The 6,000-nt window shown below is 37.8% G+C and overlaps 1 protein-coding gene across 6 annotated transcripts in view; it reads right to left on the reverse strand.

The window, feature by feature from the left end:
• The window catches only part of tcf3b (transcription factor 3b), a 43,406-nt gene extending 41,346 nt beyond the window's left edge, over positions 1 to 2,060 (reverse strand). For 4 of the 6 annotated variants that reach the window (XM_084722941.1, XM_084722940.1, XM_084722944.1 and 1 more), the window contains exon 1: positions 1,503 to 2,060. The gene's annotated coding sequence lies outside the window, so the exon portion shown is untranslated. The remainder of the gene's footprint in view (positions 1 to 1,502) is intronic. The other 2 variants (XM_084722943.1, XM_084722942.1) reach the window with 1 other exon arrangement.
• Positions 2,061 to 6,000: the final 3,940 nt, after the last annotated feature.

Below are 6,000 nucleotides of genomic sequence, written 5' to 3' on the forward strand. Positions count from 1 at the left end.
TGATTACTTTCATTATCAGTGAATCTGCTCATTATTTTCTCGATTCATCGATTAGTTGTTTGGTGTACAAAATGTCAGAAAATGTCTGTCAGTGTTTCCCAAAGTCCTCCAATTACTTGTTTTGTCCACAACCCAAAGACATTCAGTTTACTGTCATAGGGGAGTAAAGAAACCAGTAAAAATTCACATTTAAAAAGCTGAAATCAGAGAATTTTGACTTTTCTTAAATATTACTCAAACAGACTAATCGATTATCAAAACAGTTGGTGACTATTTTAAAATAGTTGACAACTAATCAGTTACTCAATTAATCGTTGTAGCTCAAATATAAATTCAAACTAAGTCCACTCAACCTGTAATTACTTGAGCAAAGCTGTTGTTGACATTTAGAAAATTGTGCACATACGCTGTGCATGTTTGTGCTTTTCTTAGACCCGTGAAAACTCAAAATAAAGGCAAAAATAAGTAACTTACAACGTGTGTTTATGTCAATGCAATTACTACGGGAACTAGAAGGGCCGCCGTGCTGAACAGAAAAGCGAATTCAACTGTTGATTCAAACGGATGTAAATGTCTTTTTTGCCAGAACATGTTATAAATAATAACCACTTTGGGGCAAATAGTTTATAACAATGACAGAAACCATCGCGGACACCACAGGATGTAGGCTGGACATTATTTGATCATCTCCGCTAGGCCACATCCAGGGCCAAAGCTACTGCTGACAACTAACCCATTCACCATTTATTTTGAACTATGTTGACATCATGCCCGAGACTAACAATCCCATATAATCTCCAGTTGTGTTTCCCAGTGAAAACAAATGTGATGTGGCGTGTAAAACAAGTGCAACCGGCCGTAATTCTGTGGAATAAATAAAAGCAATGCTCCAAACTTCATGCAACAAATAGGGAGCTCTTTCTTTCACATATTAGGGTTCAAGTCGTGCATTATGAGGGAGTTCAGTGGAGGAGACGGTGGGGGTGGGAGCATGAGGAATTTCCTGCCAAATGTGCAATAAAATAAAAGTCTAGCTGGTGGCCAGACACTTCCATAAAGGAATGTTTAAAAGGCTACCAAAGGGGCTTTATGGAAAGTTTGTTTATGGGTTGTGTGGAAAATAACATGTAGGCCCCAAAACAAAGTTAGCTAAAATGCTCACCGACATAAAGATTCATATTTTAACATACTAGCTAGAGCAAGTGGCGGAGAGACATGGTGAAAAACAAAATGAGGCTTGTTAGGCAGCACTAACATTTAACGTTAGTCGAGTCTTTTTGCAGAACAAAGGAGTAATTTCCTCCTCTCCGTGGTCGATGCGGAGACCATCACACACTTGGCTCGCCACCTCAAACCCAGACAAAAACTTACATCCCCCGCTTTAACCACACATTCCCAGAAACTTTTCGAAAATTGCAGGCGTCAAAATAAGGTGTCAGTGAAAAGCCTATCGAATTCATGCAACTTGCCCTGAAACATGAAGTGAAAGAAGGTGTTTTTACCTCTCCTCTCCAAGTGTCTGATATCCAACAGTAAAAAGAAAAGCGGAGACTCGCACAAGGGGAAAAACATAAAACTTCAAGAGAATTTCGACCTCAGTGCATGAAACGCATTGGAGCACCGTAGATGTCTTTCCTTTTGTCCCGGTAAGCCTGTTTTTCACACAGCGCCCACGTGTTTGCTTCAATGTAACAAGTATGTGTGCAAACAAATCTATTATAGTAACTAATCTCGCGTCTTCCTTTTTTGTTGTTACAACTGAGATGATTTCATTCTTCTCGTAGACATCTTCACCACCTCCGTCCACATTGTCAGACGCAACACCGTATCCCTCCGCACAAAAGTGAGGGCCTCAATGCCAGCGGTGTCCGATTTCAAACGCCTTTGAGAGACGGGGTGTTTTTAAAGAGAAAAAATACAGCTTTAACGTGTCTCAGTAGCCGAAACGACGGAAATGTCTAACCCCGGGGCTCAATATTGCGTGCTGCATCTGCAGTCCTCAAAATGCGGGAGCGCTTTGAGCACTAGGTCGTCCAGCGGAAGGCTATCGTAAGAAAGTTACCTGCGATTACACAGCAGCAGCTTGACGAGATGGCACGATAAATGCGAAAGGGCTCAGCCAATGGGAGAGCGTGTTCGCTTGATTGGCAGCGACGGAAGCCAAACGGCGGCTGGAAATCCCACTTGAGCCTGCCTTGTTCTTGACGCTCACTTTCCCTGTGTGCTCAGGGAGGCTGGCTGAGGGGGGCTCCAACATGCCCGCTGACATCATTTTATTACTTTGGTTGGTGGGTCTTCCGCTCCTTTTTTTCCAAAGAAAAACAATATGTTTAACACACGGTTTTAACGTATTTTGTTGTCGTTATAATAACAGCATTGGAAAGCTAAATAATAAATTAAGCTATTAATGTAATTTTTTGTCTTAATATTTTACATGTAAAGGTAAACATACTAGAGTTTACTACTATTTTGTCTTCTGTATAATACAAGTGCACAATGAATGTTTGTTTTTTAATATTTTATAGTGATTTCTATAATGTAAGGGTTATTATTCTGATTTTCTGTTTTACCTAGCACTTAGCACCTAGCATGCGCAGATGTGATGTTAAAATGAGCATGTTTCCAAACATTGCCTGGTTCCAAAATAATATTTTGTCCAGCTGACAAAACTCATCAAGCACTAGGGCTGCAACAAAAAAATGTTTTCTTATTTTTATTAGTAATCACTTTATTTTAAATTAACCAATTAATTGTTTTGTTTTTCTAGGAACTATTCAGACTGTTTTTTTAACCTGTCACTCTGCGCTTAGCATATATGTGTGATATTAAAATTTCCAAACATTGTCTGATTCCAAAAAAAAATGTTTAGTAGCGTATACTTTAAAAAATCATCAAGTGCTGTTATTATTAAACAGTATTTCCACTTGTGCTGCAACTAAAAAATATTTTAGTAAATATTGTGATTTTATTTTCAATTAACAAATTTATTTCCTTCAAAATGTCAGACAATACTTTTTAAAAAGTCTACCAGCAGTCCAAACCCAAAAATATTCAGTTTACTGTCATAAATGACAAAGAAAAGCATCGCAGCCTCACAATATAGATGCTGGAATCAGCTAATCTTTCACATTTTTTTGTGTAAAAACTCATTGACACAAATCAATAGATTGTCAAAACAGTTGCTGATTAATTTTCTACCAATCAACCAATCATTTTTGCTCCATTTTTTTCTGTAGCCAGTCTTTTTGTGAATGGGCTGATAAACATAAAACCAACAAAGCCCTAGTAACTGCCTGCTCCAGAGCAGAGTGGAGAGGAGGGAGAGCAGAGAGTATAGGATCACAGAGTGGAGGGGGGTAGAGAAATAGTTCAGGGAAAACAGTTCAAACAGGGAGGGCACACCGGATGGTCAACATCAATGCGTCTGTAATGTTAAAATGCAGTGTTTTTAAGAAAACAAGATCTATAAATAGATAGATATTTGAAATTAACTGCAATTCAGTGCCCATGATGATGACAAACTGCTTACAGTGGAATAAGATCAGATGACCCTGATATGTAATCAGTGTGTTTCCTGCCTTTATTCAGTATGCACACAACATCCCTGACACACAAAAACACTAACAATAACCACTCTTTTGAAAAGTGCATGTAGGTGTTAGACAGCTGTTGTTTTTAACCTGAGGGCAAACCTTGTCAAAGAAGAGGGAAGTTTAGATAACTCCTCTTTGTTCCCATCTACAACCTCCAAAACTACCACGGTATATAGACATAGGTTCTGTATATACAGTATAATATTTTAGACAGACAGAATACCACAGAAACCTTCAAATATAGATAATTAATTTTAATTAAAATCTAAGCTAAGAGTGTCACATTATACTGGTATTGATCAAAACTATGATATTTTAAAAGTTCTATACTGATATCATATTAATATTTTTATAATATAATTAAGTGTAACTGCAGTTTTTGTATGATTTCGTAAAGTTATGGTTACAGACCTTTCACTTGTATTTTGAGTGTAAATACTTTTGCAGTGTAAAAATGAGACAAAACACAAAATAAATAAAATTATAGATGAATTTGATTGATGTAATTTTTATATTTTGTTAAGACAGTCACTGAATTCTTTTGGTCACAGTTATTGTGTAGTGAAAATCTTATATTGTGACAACCCTAATCTAAACACACCAGTATCACTATCAACCACTACAAAGGCCACAGTTACTCAAGTATCTTTTGAGTCACTATGTGGACAGGATGTGTTGGGTGTGAGCTGTATAACAAAATTAAGACATAACAAATGCGAATTCTGTATAGGTGCTTAGTGTTATTATGCACCCTAATGCCTCAAATTGTCTGTTTGCGGAGAGGTAACCAATGGGAAGGGGGATTTGCTGTCAATAGGACATATAGGTAAATAATCCATTGGGTGTCCCCTGGGTAAAAGAAAAGCCTTTGCACAGAGCATTAATTAGTCTCATGGACCGTCTTAGGAATGTAATGGGGTTACTGCTCGGAACAAACGCACATATGGGCCATAAATACCTTCACAAACATACCATGCACACATTCACATTTGGTCACACGCGCACATACGCAGACACGCACGCACAGGTACTCACACACATTCTCAGAAAGAAAAAACACAAGACAGCCGTGGCATCAGAAAATAATCACAGCTATCAAAGAAAGGCCATCTTGAGTTATTTATCTAACACCTATTTGGAATCCTTTCATTGAGGAACGTATTAATCAAAAGATTAGATTTGAACAGATGGAAACATCTGTTTGGGGAAATGAATTTTTAGTGGAGGCAGAGAAAATCTCTCATATTCTCGCTTTTTTTCCAGTAGACGTTAGGGCCTTGAGTAAGAATAGTGCTGTTGTCAGTATTAGCAATGAGGCTTGTAAGCCCTCCAAGTAGTTTGTAGTAACAGCTGGGTCTGACATGGAGAGCATGTACAAGGGCAGCCAGGCTGAGGAGAGGGAGGGGGTGTTAGAAAAAGAATTAAAAAAAACATATATAGTGAGTGAGGATCTTCACCTTAATGAACACAGAGTGCATCCAACGGTCACACGAGGTTAAACAGAAATCGGTTGCATAACAGGAAGACAAAGACAGAAGAAATGTGTTTTCTTGGACTGTATTGCCATCGTACCTATAATGTTTTTTACAAGTGAATTAGGGTGGCACCACTTCCTCATTGCAGCCAAGGGCAATAGCTGGTTTAATATGTTATTCCTGATATTGGGCAACGCAATTTTACATTCAGCTGTTACAAAATAATTAGTGCAGCCTGGAATATGCGAACATTATAATGCTGCTGTCCACTATTTTGTTTGTTTCCCAATTAACACGGGCGTAAAACAACACATAGTGACCTCTAAAAGCTTAATTTTTATGCTAAAATTATGTTTCATTATCCACAATAACTATGGGTAATCTACCGCATGGTAACCTAAAAGCTCACAGCGTCATTATACAGGAGGGAACAAACAAAAACACAAGCATGTCATCTATAATCTCAAAGTACATTCACAGTACAATGGACAGTTAAAGGCAGAGTGGGGAGGGATGCTGTCACACATGCCCTCGATGATTCCTTCAAGCCATTCCCAGCTTCATATCTGTAATTAACAACAGATGCACATGGAAAATTAGCATATGTTTGGCACATTGGTGCTAATCGGTCATATATTTGTGCATATTAATGACATATCTATGAACACATACTTTGAATAACATGAATTCACACAAGAAAAAACAGCATGTAATAATGTGTACTTAATCCTCTTTGGATTTCTTTTTTAAATCAATAATGCTTGTGGAGAACAAAAAAGAGGGCAGTCCTACAGCATAGTAGAGACACCTCACATATGTCACCTCTGATTCTATCTATGCTTTAACCTCCAATTAGAGACGGGCAGCATTTAAATTAAGTGTATTTTAAAATTAATTGGTTTTCAGTACATTGTCATTTGCAATTTGCTGGG

The sequence above is a fragment of the Lutjanus erythropterus genome, chromosome 7, assembly GCF_056507025.1.
Source record: "Lutjanus erythropterus isolate fLutEry1 chromosome 7, fLutEry1.hap2, whole genome shotgun sequence".
In the NCBI taxonomy this organism is placed as follows: Eukaryota; Metazoa; Chordata; class Actinopteri; order Lutjaniformes; family Lutjanidae; genus Lutjanus; species Lutjanus erythropterus.